Source organism: Simochromis diagramma, unplaced genomic scaffold (genome assembly GCF_900408965.1).
Source record: "Simochromis diagramma unplaced genomic scaffold, fSimDia1.1 OVJJ01000216.1, whole genome shotgun sequence".
Lineage (NCBI taxonomy): Eukaryota > Metazoa > Chordata > Actinopteri > Cichliformes > Cichlidae > Simochromis > Simochromis diagramma.
In genome coordinates, this window is record NW_024386883.1 from 13,761,466 (window position 1) to 13,785,549 (window position 24,084).

General features: G+C 40.9%; 1 protein-coding gene and 1 long non-coding RNA gene across 2 annotated transcripts in view; one reads left to right on the forward strand and one right to left on the reverse strand.

Moving 5' to 3' along the window:
- The window catches only part of zbtb16a (zinc finger and BTB domain containing 16a), a 138,495-nt gene that overhangs the window by 93,359 nt on the left and 21,052 nt on the right, over positions 1 to 24,084 (reverse strand). The gene's annotated exons all lie outside the window — the stretch shown is intronic.
- LOC120734074 lies at positions 16,780 to 23,137 on the forward strand. Its single transcript, XR_005695968.1, has 3 exons — positions 16,780 to 17,202; positions 21,423 to 21,432; positions 23,128 to 23,137. It is a non-coding gene; the product is annotated as an uncharacterized LOC120734074 (long non-coding RNA).

Sequence of the window (24,084 nt, forward strand, 5' to 3'; positions counted from 1 at the left end):
CGCTCATATGACACTACACAAGCTACATTAAATAGGACTGCGTTTTGGACTCCTGTGCATATTGCACATTAACCACTACAGCTGATTCTACCTTCATGCCACCTGGCTCTGCCCACCCATTTTATTATTCTGGCTAAACATCTCACAAACATCTTGATGCATTCTCAATCATCCAGGGAAGTAAATCTCCAAAAAGTTGATTCTGTTCATCTGGACGTAGCGTTTGGTGGGAGAAACGTCCAGATGAACAGAATCAACTTTTTGGAGATCTCACAAACATCATTCTCAGCCTTCAGGTCGCAGCATTCCAGCCTCTCCATCCGTTTGTCCGCTTGGAAATCTTACATCATTTTAACCGTTGCAGAAATATGAGCAACCCATATGGGTCGGACTGACTCTAAGAAACAGAAAAAACATCTCAGCGGCACCACTTACTATCAGATTACACTGCAAGGAAAGACGAGTGGCACTTAAAAACAATAACAGAGATAGCTTTAATAAATACTGTAACAAAATACGTATTATAAACAAAGATATAACCATACATGCACCCCTACGTCAGTGGGCCCCTTCAGTTTTCTTTTATCATAAACAGATTTGATCATTCTGTATCCCGTAATCATCTTAATAGGCTTTCATATTACATCCTTTTGGTCAAAGTTTTTTTCTTAGTCGTTACGTTTGTGGTTGCTCTTCTGTTCGGTTCAGCGTTTCTCTGGATTTATCACCGTTTGGTTGCAGAAAAAAAAAATAAAAGACAGTGGCTTTATCTATTAACATGACATTTATTTAAAAGACAGGTCAATAAGCATTACACTGCAAACACAGGTCAATAAAAAGACTTTAAAAATTATCCGTGATATAAGTGGGATAATGCACTCCAGACGTAAAAGCCTAGCCAATGCTATATCCATTTGGGGATAAAAGCACAGGGTGGACAAGGACCACTGCCACACACACACAAGTTTCTGTCATGGTGAACAAAGCCAAAATGATGCACGAGGCAATTCAGTGACACTTTGGTGGCTGATCCTAATGCGGCCATAAGTGGCGCAGTGTGCTGCCGCCACCTCTTATTTTGGTTCCCTGACAGAGAGAGATAGAGGAGGAGGAACAAGAGACTTTTTTAAACATGAATTTCCAGTCCATTAAAGGGATGACCATGTCATGCAAACAAACATGGCTGGGAGATGTAAGAGTATAATCATGGTAGTGGTGTTCCGTGAAACAAAAGGACCATCAGAGAGGAAATAAAAGGAACTTGATAGTCAGATAAATTACAGCGCGTGTTTAAAAAAAAAAACACAGAAAAAAAAACAATGATAGGATATAACGCCTCATCCATTTGTTTGTTGTCCTCCAAAGCACAGTGGCAAACACATATCTGGTCTAGTGAGCTGTTCATGAGCAATGTGCAGTTCTTAACATTTACATACATCCATTTTGTTGCAGTCTGGAGAAGCAGGTAGAGAGAGAAAGAGAAAGGAAAAAAAGCTCTCTATCATTTTATCCCTGCTTTTAAGCTTCCCCAGTTCCATTGCCCTGCCATCCCCATCTCACACCTCTGTCTTTGCTCAATCAAAATGTATCAGGCAGGCTGGCGTAACATCGGTCGGCGTGGGCTGTTTATCCTGAGTCCTCCTGCACATATCAATGACTTGGCCCCCGTTGTCCCCCCGCGGGGGAGACGTTCATATAAATTCAAGCCACACACGCGAACGCCGAGGCACTCGTGTTGAGCATAGATGAGCAGCAGGGCAAGAGGAAAAGAGGCGAGACAGAAGGATGGGGAGGGAGAATGCCACTGCCTTTCATCCTCATTGTGTTATTTATAATATCTCAGACACTACCACCCCCAAATTTGCCCTGAGGGCGTCTCGAGAGAAAAATGCGATACCACATCGTCGGGTAAAAAGAAAAAACAATAACAGTAAAGATATTCCCTTCACCACACGGCCTACTTCTCGGCCTGTATGTGACCTGTAAATGTCTCGTCAACTTTTGCCTGGTTGTGAGATGTGACATTTTTCTTAACATCCATCAAATCTGATCAGTGCATTTTTCATTATGGGTGTGATTTTTTTACAGCTGGCTTTAAAGAGTTAGATTAATGATAGCCATATGTGTTATTAAAGTCCAATCAGTCATGTCTTAGTTAGCCTACAAGAAGTGGTCTAACCTGCAGCACTAATTTATGTACCGCACAAGCTATTAGTGGGGACAGACGTTGCTTTAAGGTTGTATGCTCATCATTTTCTGTCTGTAATGACCAAGCTTCCAATACAACCTGTTGCGTATTTTTTCAAAAACACCTCTCCCACTCTATTCTGGCCTTAGTAAGCTACTGCCAAGGTGAAATAGAATGTCTGATTTTAATTGCACTGAGTAAAGTCATGCATTATTTCACACAATGGCAGTAATAAGGTTCTCGTTAAAGCTGATACTAATGATGCAAACTAATGTAAACATGCTAAAGGACTTTAAACCACTTTGAGACATGGAGGATGTCGAACTGCTGGCTTCCAGTCATGTAGACATACATTAGGCGACCTTTGCCTTAATGCTCCTCATGGTTTAGTTTGGATATGACGGCACTGGCGGGTGAGGCAAATGCTTTGATAAATTAAATGATGTGAAAGAATACTGTCAGTTCAAATATAAATATATATATATATTTTTGATATTGAAGCCTTAATTAATGACTGTTTGGAGTGTGACAGACACTCATCCTGCCTCTCAGTGAGTCCCCTTAATAAATGCTGTCACCATTTCCATTATTTATTAGTAGAAAGATTCTAGTGCTTATTTTATAAAAGCCAGACAGAGCACAGGTGTAGAGGTACATTCAATGAGGAATCTCATTTGTTTTCCACTTCCCTAACTCTTCTGTGTGATACACAATTTACATTTTTGCCTCTTTTGCTCAAATATACTAATTTTGTGATTTCAAACATTATGAGTTAACCGTTTTGAAAATTTACAAGTGAATTGCATTACGACCACTAAGAATGACCCCTCAGACCCCAAAATGAAATTACTGCAGTGACGTTTCGTGTGAGATCAGTTTCAAAATGCAGTTGCAGAGCCTGCTAGAGTCTACCGAGAGCAGCAGCATGCAGTGCCGTTTCTCAGCTTGTGTGTTTCAACAGCTGTACGGGAGCACAAGTTAAAAAGAAAGAAAGACAAAACAAAAAAAAAATTAAAGCATCAGCTTAAATGCAAACTAATTATTACCACCCAGGCATGACTGCTATGCACGCACAGTTCAGAAAGCCTTGGTTTTAAGGTAAGAGGACAATAACAAGGAACTTCTAATTGTGCTTCCCGGGCAGTAAGACACTGTTCAACCTAATCCTAGTTAGATACCTGGATTCCCCCTAAGCGCAGAAAGTAGGATTCACTCTCTAATACCCTCAGTGTTACTCAGAATACCATTTCAACCTCTTTTCTACTGTTCCACTCAATTTAAAGTGCCCCCCACCCAACCCCTTCCGACGAAGCCCTTTTATTCAATAATGGGTGACAATGAAGAGAGAATATGACCTGGAGGTTGAAATTCAAATCCCCGGGCTGGGAGAAAGAAATTTCAGTGGAGACAGAAAAAAAAAATGATCAAAGACTGTTAAAGGCACACGTGACAAGACACCTCAAATGCACAGGATGTTATATTCAAACTTTGCAGCAGCCTACGAACACACAAAAAACCGTTCACAAGGCAAGTGCGCTGCTGCAGGAAGAGCACATGTGCGAGCGTTTAGCTAGTTATCAACCACCTAACTCGTAAAACGCGTTGGCTAAAGTGACAATAAACGAAATTTGTTCAGTTAAGAGAAAACCGAGAGACACGAGTAACACACAGCCTTTTTTCTTTGAATGCGCACACTGACCCAAAAACTCTGCCAAATAATTCAGAAGATGAATGGAGCCAAGTACAGAGGCTGTGACCTGTCACTGTCTGTAGGTACTGGGCAGCACACAGGTGTGAGTGTGTGTGTATATGTGCAACTCTCTGCAGTTTTCTTCCCCAGGTCATTACTATAAATGACAGTGTGCTCTTAGTCAACCAGCCTGGTTATATAAGGATTAGAGGGATAAGGAGAAAATAACTTCACACTTTTGAGGGCAGCAAATGGTGTTTGCAAAGTCTGCGAGCTGAAGTAGGAGCTTGGCTTTGCCTGCAAATAATTTCACACCCCCTTTCCCCCCCTTATTTTTCTCATTTTAACTAGACCCAAAGACACTTTCACTCAAGCGTTGAAACAGTGGGAACAAAGACGAGGGAGAGCATGTAAGATCACATGTATAAAGTATTTCTGTTAAAGCCCATCTCTGAGACAAACACCAGCCCCGCTGCTCCTCTTCCCCTCGCTTCTCTTTGGGTTTGCGCATCAAAAGACCCTGTCGTCTGAAAATAGCACGTCAACATTTTTGTTTCTTCTTATTTCTTTTCAGTTTTTTTTTTTTTTGTGACTCTCGACAATGTTGCCAGTTTGCTCGAATCCTGTTTTTCCTCTGCTCCTGCTTTCTTGATGTGTGAGAGGTTAGAGCGCATCGAGTGAGACGGTTGGCTCAGGCGTGTGCGTCTCTTTATGTGTGTGTGTGTGTGTGTGTGTGTGTGTGTGTGCAGTAGCAGAGCTTTGGTGGTCTATAAAAAGCAGCCAGACAAAGTCTTCCCTCTCTCCTCATGCATTATGCATTGGCATCACCTTCCATCAAGTGGCAGAAAAACCTCAAAGATGTCTAACTTTAGCTTCCACTCTGAAAGCCAAACAGAGGAGGAGATGTGTTATTTTGACTGCCACAGTCGAGCTAAGCACCTGTTACATCAATAAAAGCTGCATTTCGCAACAAGAACGACAACAACAACCTGTGTGATGGCACAGCACTCACAAAAAAAGAAAGAAAAAGAAAGAAAGAAAAAAAAAACAGTTAAATGCAGATAGCGAGGAGCATGTAATGCGGGAAAGGGTTGAAATAAATTATATGACACAGAATCAAACTTTGACCTTGTAGAGAAGGTTTGTCTGTTCTTTGGCAGTTTAAAACAAAAAGGGAGAAACTTGAGAGGCTTATGGCGGCTCACGAGCTAAAGAAACATTTTATTTAGGGAAAATAAGGCCACTTGGAAAGGAGAGAAAAGGAAAATGGAAAGGAATTGGGAAAGAAAATACAATCTTTAGAGCAAGACAAGACAGGATTGAAGTAAATGAAATCGAAAGATCATATCATGTCGTATTGAAATATTGACAAGACAATATACTGCATCTAAAATCAGTCTTTCACCTAGGTCAATTCAATAGTCTCTGCAGGTCAGCGTGACCGGTCTGTGTAAAAGGCAAATAAAATCAATTTTAACAGTTTTTTAAAATGGCTTTGTGTTTTTCCTTTGGCTTTGTTCCATTAACAAAAATTTACACCCATACTTTTTTGTACCAACAAAAACAAGTATAGAAGAGTGAAAAAATACTGTATTCTTTTACAAATAGATTTAGAAGGAAGGAACACACACCGACCTGCGGATTGTAAGAAAAAAAAAAAATACAGCAGTAAATTTAATATGTGTAGAATTCAGACCTGACAGTCTAAATCAGACAATCGCTACGTTGCAGTACACAAACTGTATTTCCAGATGTGCATTCGCATAGCTTCAGAATTATTACTGCTACCACTGAGCAGATGTTGCTTATCTCAGAAAATCCTGGCACACTGTCACAAAGCCTATTTCATCAAAAGCAGAGCTCCAACTTCATAATGCTGCCCAGTGTAAACACGCTTGTTTGTCTGGAAACAGGAAAGGGACCTTGTGATTTTATTATTTGTAGCCAGCGTGAGCCAGAGCAGACCAGTTGACAAGGTGATTATTTTGGTATTTGGATACCGCTCTCAAACTATTATGCAATACCTGGGGGATTGATTTACTGTATACCACGTTACGCAGGACGTTCTGGGAAAAAGATAGTGGGTTTACACAGAAGAAATAAAAGAGCTTTTTTTAAGAAGAAGAAAAAAGGGTTGGGAGAAAAATAAGATTGCAGGGTCTTATTTTGATACTCGAGAGGGGCGCAGGCAGGTTGTTTTGATGTGCCGGACCTTAGAAACTTAAGAGTATGTGCGGCAGCTTGGGGAGGTTCAGGTGGCAGCGGTGGCGCTGGGCCATCTGCACTGTCATTCGCCGCACGTCCGCCTTCCAAGAGTTGCACAGCACCCACGGGCGTCCCAAACAGCCCCAGCCGGAGCTCTGCGGGGCTGCAGTAAACAAGTCGCTCTCATCTCAGACAGTGTGTGTGTGCGTGTGTGGAGGGGGGGTTAGGCTCTGTGATACTCTGCTTTTTTCCTGCAGACAGAGTGCTTGTAATAGCAGAGTGTTTTTTCCCTTTTTGATGGGCACCCAGTACTTCCACCAACTTGAACATGTTACAGACACAATGTAGGCAACAGAAAGTCATCTATTTATAAAAACTGCACCCAATGCATCAATAAACTATGTGACGAACAACATAACACAGCTGCTTATTTAGACCTTTGCAGTAATTTGCTCTTTACCGATTAGCCTTTACTGATTAGTTTAATCAACTCCATGTTTGATTATCACTAAATGTCATTTAGGAGGAAATGCTGGCTGCTATATCTTAAATTTATATCTAATTATCCAGGGTTGTATCCCCCGCTTCTTGCCTGGTGACTGCTGGGATTGGCTTAAGCCGTCCCGTGGCCATGAATTGGACAAGCGGTTAAGAAAATCACAGCATAAATCACACAGTCCTAGCCTTTTTATATCTATCTATCTATCTATCTATCTATCTATATATATATATATATATATAGATAATTTTTGCATGCATTACTAAATCTGGGATCCAGATTTTACCCCTAACTTTCATTTAGTCAAATAAATAAAATGAAATCGCGTCATCCTTATGGGAAACGAACTGCATTAAATATGACTTACCACAGACTAAGCTAGCTCAAAGGAAGCAAAAAGATAATGAAGCATGACAATTGCTCCTATTTCTGGAAGCCCCGCTGATGTTCCCTGGAGGTTCCTTAACCTGACTTTGGGAATCATTGGTGTATATTATGTAAGCAGAGCTTGTTCTGCTCTTATTTATACCTGATGTCTCTTCTTCGCTGCTGTGACATAGCATTCCACTCAGGCCCATCATATCTGACCTATAACGTGCAGTTAACTATGGATAAACATATTGCTTATATTAGTACCTTCATCTCTCCACGGCACCCCCATTAAGGGGAGAAAACTTCGACGAGCGAGTATGACAGCTGAACAGCAGCCAGTGAATAGAGTGGGCGGTCTGTGCCAAGAATTTCTGTCAGCTTGAATCAGTGCCTTTGCCTGCACAGAGGAGGGTCATGTGTGAGTTTGGTTTGCGAGTGTGAAATATAGCTAATAACAAAGTGATCGGTGGCTTTTAACACACCCCACCACCACCCCTTTTTTTTTTTTTTTTTGCTGCCAGCGATTAAGTTGTATTGGGGCAGTTTGTGCTGTCTGTGGCAGTTCAATTAATAACATTGGAGTAATCCAGAAATCACAAAAGAGTAAGTGTCATCTATGCATCAGGTAAACTGTTAGATTTCAAAACAGCCTATGCTAGAAGCTTTTGAAGCCAGCAGGGTCAAAATTTAAGAGCCACTGACGAAAAATACAGCTAAGAAAACAAACTGTCATCTATTCAGATGTTATTAATAGAGTTAAACCACACTGAAGTATACAAAAAAAGGAGAGCAAAGTAATGCACTGCTAGCTCAACATACATATTACTGTCACAAGTACAAAAAAAAAATCTGCACAGAAACTGTGGAAGGCAACTTTAATAACAGGACTTAACAAAGTTGGGGCTTTAAGGACTCTGAACTCACATGGTTTTAATCAACACTTGCATTGAGCCTATGTACACAGAAAAGAGTCAGGAGCACGAGTCAAGAGCTCTAACAAGAAAATAAGGAGAGAGAGGAACTATATTGTATGAGCGAAAGGATAAAATATGTGCTGACAGCTTTTTGGCCGGAGGGCTAGAACACTGAAATAGTAGCGTCTGAGTGTCAGGCCGGGGTCGCTCCCTTCACTCGAGAGCAGACTTTCCCTGACCCCAGCTAGGAAAACATCACACAACACTACAGTCAACCGATAATGTAGTATCTGACAGATAATGTACTAACTCGTCCACACGTGACACGTGTAACTACAGAAAGAGCTGTCAGATCAACAAAACCATGTTATTCATTACAATAAGCAGGGGCTGCTTGTGCAACGTGGTGAAACATTAGGAGTGGGATGTATAAAAACACTCCGAATTAGTGCTTTGTCGCTTAATGGAATTGTTACATAATGAGATTTTACACTGTACTTTTGAAGGAATCGCGGATAATAAAAAAAAAAAAAAAAAAACAAAAAAAAAACACAATTTATTAGACAATTTATTATACTTCTGGCTTCTGCAGTGGCTCTGATGTGGTTTGGCTGGCAGAGAGAGGGGTGTGGGTGTACCTTTTCTTTACAACAGGTTAGAGAGAGCATAAAGGAAGAAATCGATATGACTGCTAATGCTGTGACTCACCAGACCCTTGTGTCTGCGTGTGGTTGTGTGCAGATGTGGTAGTGGGGGAAGACAGGGAGCAGGATGGTGATTTAAACAATAAACAAGACCTTTAAATGTCCTCCATAGCAAAAGCAGCACGCAAGTGTACATGTATACTACATAATATGGACAGTCCCTTATATTGCAGTATATGCAATCAGCATTGTCATAAATTAGATCCATGGATCCTAATTTTTTCCACAATGACCTCAACTCCACTTTAGTTCACTAAAAATCACTAAATTCCTAAAAAAGGGGGGAAAAAAAAAACATACTGAGAACATGATCTGTGTTCTTGAAAGGGGAAGAACATCACTTGCAAGCAAGGAAAGGCTGCAAACCTCAAAATAAGATTCATTTGTATTGTTTGCGAGGGACATCCAACTGAATGGCTCCTAATGAACAAAAGAAAATGCATCATTGTGAATATATAACAGGCTCACAGCTCACGACGCGATTACCTTGGACAGCGATTGCCAGACTTTTTGTGGCCAGGTCCAACTTAAAATGATTTTAAATGGCCCTCATCATAATCCCAACACCTAAAGTGTATATGCTTAATATCAGGCGTGTTTCATAAATCATTTTTAATTCATTTTTTTTCTCTGCTGGCTAATAAGCCATGCTGTGCAAACTGAGTGAAGTGACTAATTTCATGACAAATTGATGTGTCACAGTGATATCAGAGTTTGCATATGTACACAGATAATGTAGGTGTGAGTAATGGACACAATATGTTTGTTTTATGGCTGTAATAGTCCCCACGTTGATTATGAATCATTTTGCAGAGCCGGTGGGTCACAGACCTGTGGGAGTCATCGCACCCAACTTTCAGAAGCACCGGTTTAAGGCATGGGTCCTTTATAACGTGCTTACGGCACTTAAAGGCAACTTGGACCCCTTATATTCTAGAATAACCTGAGTATAGGGAAAGTTGAACAAGGATGAATTTGGCGGGAGCACTAACGGGAAAAGTATCTTTTGGTACACTGACGATTTCAATGTCCTTCTTCCCTTTAAATCAAAATTGTGAGAAATACCAGAAAACAAAACCAGGCACACTCAAACACAGACACACACAGACGCACATGTTTGACTCGTCTTTTAAAAGAAAAGAAAACCCATATCTTTTTTTCTCTTCCAGAACAGCAAATCCAACAGCTGCTCAGAAAATGTCCCAACCTACTTGAACAGAGCGGGCATCTTAGCGAGTCTCATGGTTGGTTAAATATTTGCCAGCTGGGGTGCTTTTCTCTGTAGAACGTGCGTGCGTGTGTGTGTGTCTGACTCTGTGTTTGTGTGCTTGGCCCGCTTGTCATGAAAAGCACAGTTCAGGTGTTGAATCAATCATACATGTAGATAGAATCCAATAAGCGCAGAGCAAGCCTGCAGCTGGGGTCCACTGAGACAAGAGACGGAGAGAGAGCAGCGATGTCCATGTTGGCAGTGCTCGCTCTATCGTTTTCTCTCAGCAGATGCCATGTTACAGAGAAGGTAATTAATAGCCCAGTGGGGCCTGGGTGTGATTGCCAAGACAGACACCCTTTTACACACACACACACGCACACACACAAAATAATGTCTCCATTTGCCCCCCAGAGCAGCTTTGTGCCAACTAGCCTTCACCTCATTATGCCAATCAAATCGACCAGAGGGGGGGTTGGGGTGGGGTGGGGTGGATGATTGGGAGTGGAAAAAGGAGGGAACGAGCTGTCCTCTCGCATTCTGCCTCTCTCCCGTTCAGTGTCCATGTGTTCGTGATAAAAGAACGATCTGATCCTAATGAGAGCAACAACGTCATCGCAATGAGCGCCCAAGAAATGGCCAAGCCTGGTATTTTTTTTTATTCTCAGATTTTATCCTAGTTTAGTCACTCTCACCACTCCTTCCCCTACAAAAAATTTAAAAAAAAAATAAAAATGTTGGATCTGCCAGCCGTGCCGCACACCCGGAGCCGAGTTTTGAGTTTTCACTTTTCCTTTTCCCTCTAAACTGTACAGAGTAAACTATTTACAGTCTGCGTGCCAGCAAAGTCCTTCAAAATAATAACTGTGATTTAGGCTGAAACTGAAACTTTGCTGTCAACATCTTCTCACTCTCTTAAAGCACATATCTGCCTCTTACAATTTCAGTGCTGGGAGTTCACACGAATTACTCCTTTTCATTTTTGACCTTTATGCCAATCGCTTCAGAATGAACTGAGAATGATGCCTGCAAAGCGCACTTCTGCTTGCACTTAGTGTTCAGTTTTAACAGGCATGTGATTTGGTTTGCTCCCAGAAAAGCTAAAACGATACCATGCGTATCATGTAAACTCTCATTCAAATACTTGATCTCGAAGGAAATTGGAACGGATATTAAAATTTTGTTGATGCTCTAGTAATAGTTTTCACAATGTTAAATGTAGGGAGGCAACATGACTGAAAAGTAAGAGATGGGGGTTTTGCATACAGAACTTGGCAAAGACTTCCATTTCTCACGTATTTTTTCCTCCTGAAATAACATGAAAGGTGCAGATTTTCCCCTCGCTATGTTCTCCATCGCCACTAGAAGAACTAAACACCCCGACCTGCCGTCCTCAGGCGACAGGGGATGTATAAAGAGATGTACTTAGTGGCAGCAAGCCCCTGCGGAGGGTCCAATGTGGTGTCACGACAGTGTTTAGACCGTTTTGGTAAAATGCATCGGTGCATTTCATCCCCTGTAGCCTCATTGAAATCAGCTTCTTAACAAACACATCTCCATCCTCTTATTTTGTCTCTGACCCACTCCTCCATCCGACCCCAACTTCCCCCTCACGCCAACTGCCACCGCCAGACTCCCCTTGTGTGTGTTACCTGAGACAAGCAATTTACCTTTTTTGTTGTTTGCCTGACCTAGAGAAAACAATTTCAGAGGGGTCTTCCTGCGCTCTTAACAGCCCTTCGTTTGAACAGGTAAAGGCGACTGGCGTGCCACAATAGCTTTTTTTTCCCCCTCACAGAAGATGAATTGGTGAGCTGTCAGCTTCAGACAGGCCGAGTAGCAGTGTTTCTGTAATGGGACACTGGAAGTGTCTTTGATTAATGGAAGAGCCATACTGAGCTGTTAGGGAACCCGCCGTGGCCCAGCGAGAGCGATTGAGCGGCGGATACATGCCGACAGATGTGCGAGAGAGTGCGGGCCTCGATACCTGCAGAGGAGGAAGAGACGGAGGAGGAGTAGAGGATAGAAAATGGTAGCCTGCCTGCCTTTAAGCCATCTTAAACCTGAGGACTGTTTGCGTATGCGCTTATTTTTTTTTTAAATACATAGATAGATTTAGACCTGACAGTTATTGGCATCCCTGCTGGCTTTCGTGAAACCCTGCAATCCAGTTATTTGATACTACAAGATAAGCAGTGCCAGCTAAATGATTTTTTTTAATAGTTTTAGGATAAAACCTTAACAAATTCTTATTGGGGGTTATAAATTTGTCTGCTATAAATATTGATTAGGGAGAAATTAACAAACCAAAAGACTTGCTCGGCCTGCCTTAATCCTTTTTGGCTACAGTCAGGGTACACCAGTCGTCCTCCAACTTTTGGAGAAACCCTTAAAGCAAAACTCAGAATAGAAGGAGTTTAAAGAAAAACAGCAGGGACACTCGCATCACATGTCATTCATCTACTGCTGCTGTTGTCTCCAAGTATACTCTGTTAGGATAAATCTATAACAGCCAAGAGCAGGAGGCTTCCTTTAATTCTGTGTCAATACATTTTGCTCAGTCTCTCATTTCTCTTCTGTACACAGCACGGGAACATTTTTACTAACCTGAAAAGCATCAGCGGTAGGAGAAGAGGCACAAAGAGCAGAGTAGTGCTCTAAACAGGCTGAGTGTCTAATTTCTCCCTATACAAATATGTCAGAATAAACACTTATCTCTGGGAACAGATGAGTAGACTTATGCTGAATTTTTCTCCTAGAGAAAGATAGGAAAATATAAATACTTGCTTTTTATATGTTCGCTGATAAAAATGGAACAAAATCATCCTGCCATGACAACCGCTGTTTACAAGACAGCTGGAACAGAGGGTTCCAGGCCACGCTCGCTCTGCTTTTTGTTTGGAATAATGCTTGTTTATTGGAATTGTGGCATTGCTGCGTTTTAAATGGAAGAAACGGCATTTTACAAGGTAATTAGTCAGGCAGTAATCTCACATTTATTCTCTCGGTTTCTTTCTTAGTCTCCCTCTCTCCCATTCTCACACACACTCGCGCTTTTTTAGAACACTGCATCCTAATACTATCATGTGACAAAATACTTTTGTCACTCTTAATTCTGCTCAGACTGTGTCATACACAAACCTCCAGGAGAATGATGGAAATACTTCTGAAGTAAAAATAAATAAATAAATTAAATAAAACTCTGAAAATAACAGCCAGCACTGGCATATATTTTTTTCTGTTTTTCCTGTTATCCTCTTCCTGCCGCAACCTTATTATCAGGGATTGAAGGGATTTTTAGGTGAGGGCCATAGTGGGGGTTGGGGATGGGTGTTTACGTTGGCCCTTGTTTCCAGGGTCGGGAACCGTCCCGAGGGAGTACATTCCTCACCCAGTGCACGACTAAAGGTATGTGAACCATCTGGACAAAGACACTGGCCACAATGGCTCTACACAGGCCCGTCCATGTGGTCCAATGGCCAGTCAGGACTCACACTGTTGGCTTTTTCATTCCTACTGGCGCTGGAGGCACAGGCTTACACATCCATCGGCTCCAGTAGGGGACAGCCATCACTTCCACTGAGTGTGTGTGTGTGTGTGTGTGTGTGTGTGTGTGTGTGTGTGTGTGTGTGTGTGTGTGTGTTTGCTTTCCCCATGGTTCCTTCCTCGTGGCTCGGCTAGGGTGAAAAGGGTCATTTGAGATGCCTGCTGCGATGCCCGCACAACTGTGTGGATGTAAAGAATGCTGCCTAAGGTCAACATATCATTAGCCAAAGGGTCAATGAGATGATTGTTTCCTTATTCACTTATTTTATCACCATTTCAAATCATCATATGACTCCAGCTTGCAAAAACACCATACATACCAGCTATGAATGGACAACAGACAAACCAAATGCCTGTTCACCATTTCGTTGTATGGCAAAATGCTGAGTTTAGCCAATTCCTTTAGTCCCTGACAAAAAAAAAAAAACTACATCCCTGACCAGGACCTGAATAAAATTCACTCTGATAGAAAAGGGTTTTCTAGAGGCTTATTTCCATTCCTACATTTCCACAAGCATATTCAATATACCGACCACCTTTCTGATCACTACAAGAGACTTGGAGTTATGTTTGAACAAACAGAAGTACTGCTAAAAAAACCCAAATCCAAATCCAAACATTTTGATACAATAAAACAGATTCAGTGTTTCTGCATGAGTTTATTTGATCAAATTCAGATCAGAAAATCTCCAAAACAGGACAGAGATGGAAAAACTTTCCATCATAGTCATACGACTTAAGTGGTACCAGGGCACATGACATGCAGATAAATTGCAAACATACGCTGCAAGACCTCACACCCACGTATTGATCTGACACCGCAAATACAAAAAGAACTGCTTTCGACAGACCATAAATTTACATTTACACTCTGGCAACGTTGCAGAGTCGGGTCTGATCATTAGTTCACAGAGGACAGCTTCAGACGGCAGGGTGAGTGCCGCTCTGGAGCTGAGTGGCCCGAGAGCAAAGATTGAGCATCAGGGCAGCGGCGCGCCAGCTGCGTCTAATAAAGAAACTGAATTTGATAATCAGCTGAGACAGTCAATTTGCTAATAAGGGATTCTAATTAATTAATCAATGCGAATTTGGTGGGAGCAAGCACTATTGTCAAGAGCGGTCAAGTGTAGTTTACTGGGCTTCTCTTTATTCCATGCTCATTGCTTAACATTTAAGTTGATTTCAATTTGGCACTCAGCAAATTTTCACAGTGCAAAGAGTGAGAGGAGAACAATTAAGTCTGAGTGAGCAGCGAAATCAGAATGTGTGCACGAGGATGCGCGCTGCCGCTAATCTTTGCTGAAAATAGCACGGCACCTTTCTGCAAAACTTTGCTCCACTGGATTCAGATAATTGAAATGCAGCGAAAGAAGAAACTTGAATCTGATCAATCGATCCAGTCAAACGACGGTTCAACAGTGTGTGTTCGAACAGCACAAGTTTGTAATGACTGACCCGCTCGCCAATGGGAGACTGCTTGTTGTAAGATTATCATCTTTTGTGCGTTGTATTTAGCGATACAAGCATATGTGCTCTGCACTGACACTGAAAAGAACACATGCATGAGTTGGAATGAGCTGCAAGTATGCATACTACAAGAGGACTATTATTCTGTCATTTTAACTGCAGCGTTTAAACAGGCTAGGTTTCAATATAAATGAGCGCAGCTTGAGGGTTTACAGAACACAGTCTTGCAGTGCATCTTGAAGCAATAATTGACAGCACACTCACCACCAGCACGAGCAATCACTAAAGCATGTGTTTGAAGCGGCGAATATGCCGCAATTAGTTTTAGTGAAACCGAGTAAAAGATATTTGCATAGAATTTTGAAGCTGCAGCGTATTCCCTTTATGCTCTGATACTATTTCACTTAACCTGTGGGATGTTCTTCCTGATCATTATCAATATCTTTTTGGGTAATATTACACTTTTACCTACATATAGGATATGAGTACACCTTACACAGCAGCAATGATTTCCTATGCACTGGTATGTAAAGGATGGATAAATTAAATTAAATAGAGCACCAATTCAGGTCAATATTGTCACTTTCAGAGGATATATAGAGCTTTACTTCACTGACAGCTGTGTTGTTACTTGATTAACATTTCACACTGAAAAGATGAGGTAATTTCTGCTAGGACTGCTTACAAAAGTTACTGTTGTAGTTGCAAAGTACTCAAAATGAGTATATGAAAGGAAAAAAAAACAAAAAAACACTGCCCTCAGTACAGTGACTCTTCTGGCTTAAATTACCCCTCTGACAGAATAAAGTACAATTTAATTGCTTTTCAATCCAAAATTCCAGTCTTAGCAAGTGTTGACTGGCACCTTTTAAGCTCTCAGAGAGTCCATCTGATCACTTTCTGAGTTAAAGAGCAGTTTGGGCTGTTCAGTCCAGCTCTCTTTCCCCGTACGTGTGTGTATGTGTGCATATATGTGTTCAGGTTGCCGTGGAAGCTCCTGTTAAACGCAGTAGTGCCCTCTAGGCGAAAACCAAAGCCGCACCCAACTCTTCAGAGAGCATATGGGTTTAATGTGGTCAGTGAGAGAGGGAGAGAGAGGCGCAATGCACAGATGAAAAGTAGAGACCCTCTGTTGTTATTTTTTTCAGGTGTATGCATGACCTTAACAGACCCTCTGCCCCTCACATATGTTTTCAGACACAGAGAGGAGGGGAGGAAAGGAATTTATGCAAGAAGTGAACGACCATGTAGATGCCAACTCCTTACACGTGGTGTGGTTAAAACAATGTGCACAAAGAGACAGTGAAGAAATATGGTTTAGACCTTAATTTCTTTCAATAATACAAATAACTGGGGGTGCGCATTTATGTCTTTAGTACAAAGGAATGTACTAAAGACAGGATGTTTCAAAACTCTTATTTGGACAAACACCAGACAGACAAAGTACTGCAGAGCTGGAAGGGGAAGGAATTTATAGAGGGTGGGGGTTGTCATGCTGGTTGTACCGGTGGTGAAGGGAGGGAAGGAGCCTAGTGGTGCTAGAGGTCAGAGGTCAGCTTCTTGCACTCAACAGCTGTCCTAAAAGCAGCAGAGATAAGGACCAAGAGCATCCTGTGTGTATATATATGTGCTGTGTGACTAATACCAGCCGCTGGGCAAATACATACAGTAAAGCCTGACCAACAGCAATCTTACAACTCCAACACTCCTCAAACTCTGCCTTGTGTCCTGAGAAAAAGAGATTACACCAGTGAGGGAGTGAAAGAGGAGGGAGGTCAAGGCTTGACCGGTAGGCCAGGTCATTCATCAACCACTAATGGCCAGGGCTTTATGCTGTCATGATGAATGACCTTTGTCCAAGAGGGAAATGACGCAAAGCTTAACCACAAGACAATGGCATCGGCAAAGGCGTCCATTCCGCACTTGTCAATCAAGGTCTGAAGGAAGTCTCCGTGTGTTGTGTGTTTGTGTGTGTTGAACGTAGCTGTAAAAGGTTTGTGTGTATGCTCAGGGTGATTGCTTATTTCCAGCTCTAAGACGACATGAAGAAGTGAGGCCGTGAGCCTCTACTGTGGCTCACAGGTGGTTACAAGGTCTTGTTTAGGCCTGCTTTGCCTAGTAGGCTTTTCATTCCTGTCCAGCCTCGTAATTGCACTGGAAAGCATTCGGGCTCAGACTCTGTGAAACCAGTTTAATGTTAGACCAGTCCTGGGGGAGAAGTAGATACTCAATTGTATTGGGTAGTGTTCCAGTAATGTTTCGCGACAGTGGCTCTCCCCCCAAAAAAATCAGGTGTGACGAGAAGACAAGAAAAGAAAAAGGATGGAAAAAAAACTTCAAAAATGTTTGAAATGTAGCTCCACCGCCCACACACGGAGGTGTACAGTAGAGGAAGATCGAGAGAGAAGTGCTCATTTAAATCTCTATACAAAGTTTTTTTTTATTATTATTATTACAGTTATAAAATCCAGGCAAGATTAAAAGAAAAGCTTTCCCATGCTTAACAAGACTACTAGCCAAAAAGAATTCTCCCTAGTCCAGAAGAAATATATTATGGTCCTGCATGGAGCAGAGCTGGGATAGAAATCAATAAATGAGCAAAGGATACGCTCAAAAACTGCATTCTGAATTTTAAATGACAGGATATTTAGACAATGAACGTTCTGTGACAGGATATTTAGACCTTTCGGTGAATTAATGTAACACATAACAGTGACATCCAAACAAACCATATCTCTCAACTCCCCACATTTCCCATGTCTTGCACATCCACTGCTACCATAACTAAATGCCAAACAATGTAGATATTTAACATTTGTATCGTTCTGCATCAGGCAATAACATTAAGGAGGGATCTGCTGAGTCTGAAACTGATTCTACAGTGCATGACAATGACTCCAAACATACTGCAGAGTCAAAACTTGAGGAACAAGATGAACAAGGCATTCCGCAAGAACTGATACGGCCCCCACACAGCCCTGAGTTAGTCTGGGCTTACGTGAAAAGACAGGAGACAGTGAAGCGGCTTAACTCTACAAAAATCTCACAGGGTAAAGTGCAGTCACAACAAAGTATTTAGTTAGAGTTTTTGGTTTTGCATTCACAAGGCAGTCTGCAGGCGATTTAGCTAGATTATCAGAAAGAACTTTGCAATTAGATAATATTGAAAGTGGCCACACAAAAAAAATCTTCTAACACAAAGTTGTTCTAAAATCGTTTGACCTGAATTAAAATAAAACAAAATACAAACAAACTTTCTTTAACTGGCGTCCCTCACGGCTGCCCAGTGCACTCTAGTAAACTCAGTGATGTCTGTGCTAAGAATAAAGCAGGACTCGTGAGCGATCCTAAACAGAGCTGGAAGCAGCTCCTCCATGTCACTATCACTTCCTCATTTTGAGGTCTGCACTTATTTTACCAAGTGCTGAATAAGTTCAAATATTGCATGCCTGTGTTTTTGTTGAGGGAAGTAGCTGCTTAAACGCACACTTGCACACACGTGCGCACGAGCACTCAAATATTTCTTTGTCATATGTTTCTTCTGCTTTGTTTGCAGCCCGGGCCGCTTTATTGTTGAAAGTGATGCAAAAAGGAATTGATTACAAAAAAGGATTAACTCTGAACAGTCCCCCGAAAGGCTGTAAAAACAAACAAACAAAAAAAAAAGCCCAGCACGGCCATGTGGATCCAGCCACCTTATCATTTTATTAAAATGACGCCGGATGCATTTTTCTCTCTGTGATCACAGAGCGGGTGTTGCATTTGGCTGAGCAGGGCTTTTGGCGGGGAGTCCACCTCTCTGATGTGTTTTAATAAACACGACCTTGATTGTTCCCTGGTGTTATTTTGAAGCGTGAAAATGAGCCTTCTTTTCAATAGTCTCTGCTGGAACCATTCCTGTTGGCAACATCCCGGTCCTCCAAACAAAGTCAACACTGTGACTGGCACTGGCCGTTCAGACAAAACACGCCATTTTTAATTAGCTTTGTTACAAAATAGGGGATGGTGGAGGAAGCACAATAAGAGAACACATCTGACCACCTTAATTGGTTCTTTTAGTGTGGCTATGTCAACTTGCAAAACAAATGTTGTTTCCCAAAACTCAATTATTGACTCCCATCACTGTATTGCAGTTGCTCATCATCTTTAGAAGCTCGCATCTGCCCATTCTTTCCAAGCCCATCTTGTGCGTTGTGTGCCATTTTGCAGTCTAAATGTGAGCTGCATTGCTATTATTCTCTCATGAAATGTTAAAAACCAAGTAACAGACAGCTGAAAATAACACAAGCTTAAAAGCAGCATCATATTGTGTTTATTACTACAATATGTATGCTTCTATTAAAGAGAGTAGCCAATTCTTTTTTAACTGATGATAATTTTAATCTCCATTGGAATTTCTAGCATTCTTCAGCCCCACAACTTTCAAGAGATATACAACATAAAAAGCTCCTGGTATATACATCCTGACAGGTACCGTGTCGCTGTACACTCCTCCTTTTACCTAAAGCCACTCACTGCTATCATTTGTAGGCGGACAGGGGATTCTGTTCTTGCACTACCAAGATGAATATCGAGACAGGTGCTGGCGACTGCACTGTACATTTCCCCCTTGCTAACGCTTCCCTCCCTCGCTCATCATTTCTCTGTCACTTCACAGAAAGGTTGGTGTCTTTCTCTCTGAGGGTGTTTGTTCAGATGTGGGCTGCCGGGACAGTGTGGCATGCCTGGGGCTTACCAATGAGATTAGACGGTGACAGTGACATGGTGGCATGGCCAAATGATCTCCAAAATCGCAAGCGGGGGGCTGGAAAAAAAAGAGTCACTGACTGAGGCCCTGTTTGCTCTCCTGAGCTGCTCTTCTGCACTCGTGTTTGTTTTTGGTGAAATCCACAGCCTGCTTGTTTTAAATAGATACAGTGAGATGTAAAGAGCTGATCTCATTAGTTCCATATTTTGGGAAAAACACCCGTCAACAAATTAGGAGGTGGTAGGAAAATAAACTGTTATGATATCACTACTGTTACTGACAAAACTGTCGTGATGCTGCTTATTTTACAAAATAAGATTGTTGTAGTAAAAAATAAATAAATAACGAGTTTTTTGGCAAAGATGTGGCTGACTCGCAGGGCAAAAACAAGCTAAGTGCAGGTTTGCTACCAAGTTCTGCTTACTCTTGTTAATAAAGTCATTTATGCTGGTGCTTGACATAATGAAAAGGTGCACTTCTGTAAACAGCCAGTAGCTTTTCTGAGACTAATTTTTGCTGAAAAGAAGATTTTTTTTTATGATTGACGTGAACTTCTGTAGCATTGATTATGAAAACCGTGAGGTACAAACAGGCTTGGAATTAACTCGTGAGATTAGTGGTGCTGTGGTATTTTATTTTGGAAAGCTTAAACCTAACACCAGTAATCTGTTTTAGAAAAAACACGTTATATAAAATAAAGGAGTTTATAAGGAGTTTATAACGAGTACATAAAGAAAGAATAAACCCAATAGAAATCACTAAATTCTGTATTGCCACATTTTGGAAGCTGCGGCTAAGAGTTAGACTGATTCTCAAATATGTATTTCGAGTATCTGGGGAGAGGAAAAACTAACCAAGCTCTAGTCAAATACATAATAATCAGCTAGCTGCCTGGAAAAAATGTTAACTAAGAGTTTGCAGCAAGGTCAGAAAAACTGGGTGAGAAAATAACACTATTGCTGCACTGATGATTTCCACAATACAGGCTGCCTTTTTTTGCTATGCAGCCTCACCAAACTCCATCAACAACTGCTCATCAAATTTAATGGATGGTAAAATAACCAAAGCTGCTAACTCTCTCCATCCGTTTCCTCATTTTGGAAAAGTAAAACTAGAGTAGAATCACAAACAAAATTTTCCATTTCCAAGATTTTTTTTTAAATTGCCATTTCATCACTTTTAACGTTATAATAAATAAGGCATTAAGTCATCTAATCTGAATGAGAATACGGTTAGGCAGTCTCCCGTGTTAAGTCAAATGTTTTGTTAACCCATTCATCCGCCCAAGTCTATCCTGCGCAAACACTGTGGCTCTATAACAACGTCACCCGCGCTCTCTACATTACTATGCCTACCAGAGGGCTTCGGTCCTTGAATGTAAACATGATTTAATTTGCTGAAACAACTGACGCCGTCTCACACCCGAGACACTGCTCGAGTTTGCTTAACAACGAACCATAATTATGATTTATAAGTTGCCTGAAATATTTATATTGAAGTAACAGGATTTTAAGTCCAACACATGAATAGAACATTGATATTTTTAATGGATTTTTGAATGAATTTACACAAAATCCACGGTTTGCCATGAACCTCGGTTTGGGAGCCAGATTTTCACGACAGCAGGGAAGACAAAAATCAAATTTATCCATGTTTCCTCTGCCATGTCAAGGTACATAATCCATCTAGATTGTTTTGGTGTGAGTTCTCAACATACAGGAGGAGAGATTTAAAGTGCATAGTAATTGGATTAGAGCGAGCTTGCTATGTCCAGGATATTTTCCATATAATAAGAGTGTAGAGCCATGTATGTTTCATTACTACAAGAGGATAAAGTTCAGTCTTTTCTTACGAAAGCTGTAATTCTTGATAGCAATGAGCACATCTGAAGTGGCAGTATTCCCATTGTGTAAGTGGCTCAGTTTTGAAATCTCGGCTAAACAAATGTGAATTCGTCACAGTTTCAGCATGTTGTGCCATTAAATCCTTACATCTCAGGAAGAAAGCAGAACTATGCCATTTCATTATGTAGCTTAATTTCTTTTTAGGAAAAGAAATAAATAAATATTTTGCCCCAAATGTCAGGGATACATCTCTGTGGTAATAAGAACTGTGTAGAGTATCAACATTTTTCAAGGTGTTATATTAAAGTTTCAAACTCCAGTATTGTACAGTAAAAAAAGAAAGAAAGAAAAAAAAGCTGTAAATATGCTGCATATTTCTGAGATACCTTGCTACTAATCAAAGCCTTGGTAATGAACTTTAATGTTGTCACATTCCAACAGATTCAGTGGGCCATCAAACCTATTAAGAATCTGCCTATTATGATTAAGTTATGCTGATAATTCAGTGGCAATCTAGCTGTTGCCGAGATACTTTACATTGGACAAAAATGTTGAGACAGACCGACTGACAGTCCAATAAATAAACACATACCTCAGCCTGAAGGGAGAGATAAGGTACTTGAGCTTTAGCACTTCACTTTGAATAGCAAACTGTAGCATTACAAAAAAAAGGAGAAAGCGTTCATTTGGTTGTGAAAAAGCAGTGCGGAGAAAAAACAAGTGTGGCATATTCAGCGTTAGCAGCAAAGTCTTTACTGTTTTTTCCTTTTTTCACAGTGATTGTGCACTCCCCTTCAGCAAGAATGACTCTCTACAAGGTCATAAGCTTGTCTCAAATACTTGAGAGCCCGAGTCACAATATTTAAAACAGCTTCTGACAGCTTCATTTGTATAATACTGAATGAAGGATGTTTCTTTTCTGATGCAATAAGTGGTGATCTTGATGTTATCCTTCCTCGAGTCTTCTATGTAACACAGCTCATGGATAGACATTAAACTAAACCTTATTTTCTGTGAGTATATTTCTTTTATTTTACTCAATCATCAAGAGTTTCAGAGCCTCAAACAATGTAATTCAATAAAGTGGCATTATTTCAAGTTTTTCATCACATCCCTGACACAAAATAAAGGATTTACTTTATCTACTCTTGCAGACAGTGGTGGAGTGGCAGAGCGGCTGCAGTAATTAGAAATACTGTAGATGCTGTGCAGATGCAATGTACAGGTTAGAACCTCTGAAAAATTAAAAGAAAACAGCCTCCAGAAGGTGGACCCCATCCAAACTGGTCATTACTAGCAAATCTACACCTGCTACTGTTACAGACATGAACAATATAATGCACGCATTTATGTTGTATGATTAGTGTCCCAGAACAGCACATGTGCAAACCTACGTTTTATAACAAAGCTCAAATATCATGTCATAAAGTCCAAGATATCGTTGTTTTGGGCCTTTTAGGAACCAACCTCCTCTTTCTCTCTTACTCATTGTGCAAATACTAGTAGAAGCTTTTTGCTGCTGATAAACTTCCATCATTCAAACTTCTTTCTGTTCAGACCTCACATAATCAAAGGCTGATTAACAGGTCAGCCAAAACTGAACACCTGTATATGCTCTTAACACAACACAGATTCACAACATACCCACATACACAGCAAAAAGAGATTTAAAGCGCATGGTCATTGGATTAGAGTGGGCATGGTATGTACAGGATATTTACCATATAATAACACTGTAGAGCTCCATCACTGTATCATTTCTACAAGAGGATAAAGTTCAATCTTTCTTATCACAGCTGTAATTCTTGATAGCAACACACACATCTGTCAGTGGCTACGTTTCCTTGGAGGATTATCATACTGGCCGGCAGACGCGCTGCTACTACTTCTGCTGCCGTAGTAGAGTTTATTTAAAGAAGGAAGAAGATATTTATGTGATGGATTATTTGGGAGCATGCAAACATGGAGACTGAAGTATGACATGCAATATTTCATAAAGAGCAGGGAGTGTTGGGCCTCAGTGGGCAGACGCTGTCCTAGAAAAGCCAAAAGGGTCTGAGTGTTTCAGGGAGAAATATGTGGTCTGCAATGCTTGTTTTTTTTTTTGATACAGCTGTATATAAATGTGTGTCACTGATGGAGGTTGGATATGAATACAACCTACATAAATGTGAATGAAATAACGCTGAAAAGCTGTGGCATTGAAGCAAAGTTGAAAGATTACGAAATGTAGCCATTTTAAAATATATATTCAGTCACAATGTGTCCATGGATATATATTTTTTAAATCTATGTAGATTGATGGTATGGGAACAGTTACCTTGGTTCAGTCAAAGTGTAGATTATGAAATACTAGCTCTGTAAAGCAAGGACATAACTTGAATACTTGTGAAAGGACCTGCTACTAGGTCTTTAAAGAGTTGCTAAGCCTCAAAGAATTCAATAACTTTTGGTTTCAGTGGAGAGTTTTATTTAACACTATGGTCTGAGACTTAAATCACACCTGAACTGGCATTATATCTGCAAAGTACAAACATTCTTTGTCTGCAATGCAATAATCTGTTGCCATTGCTCCTTTGTGTTCAATTTGCTATGTCAATCCATTGCTGCTCTAGCAGGTGAACAAAAGCTAGCTAGTGGCCGGCGACATGAAATCTCTTTGTGCCGTAGCTGGGATTTCTGGGATTTTTCCATATGG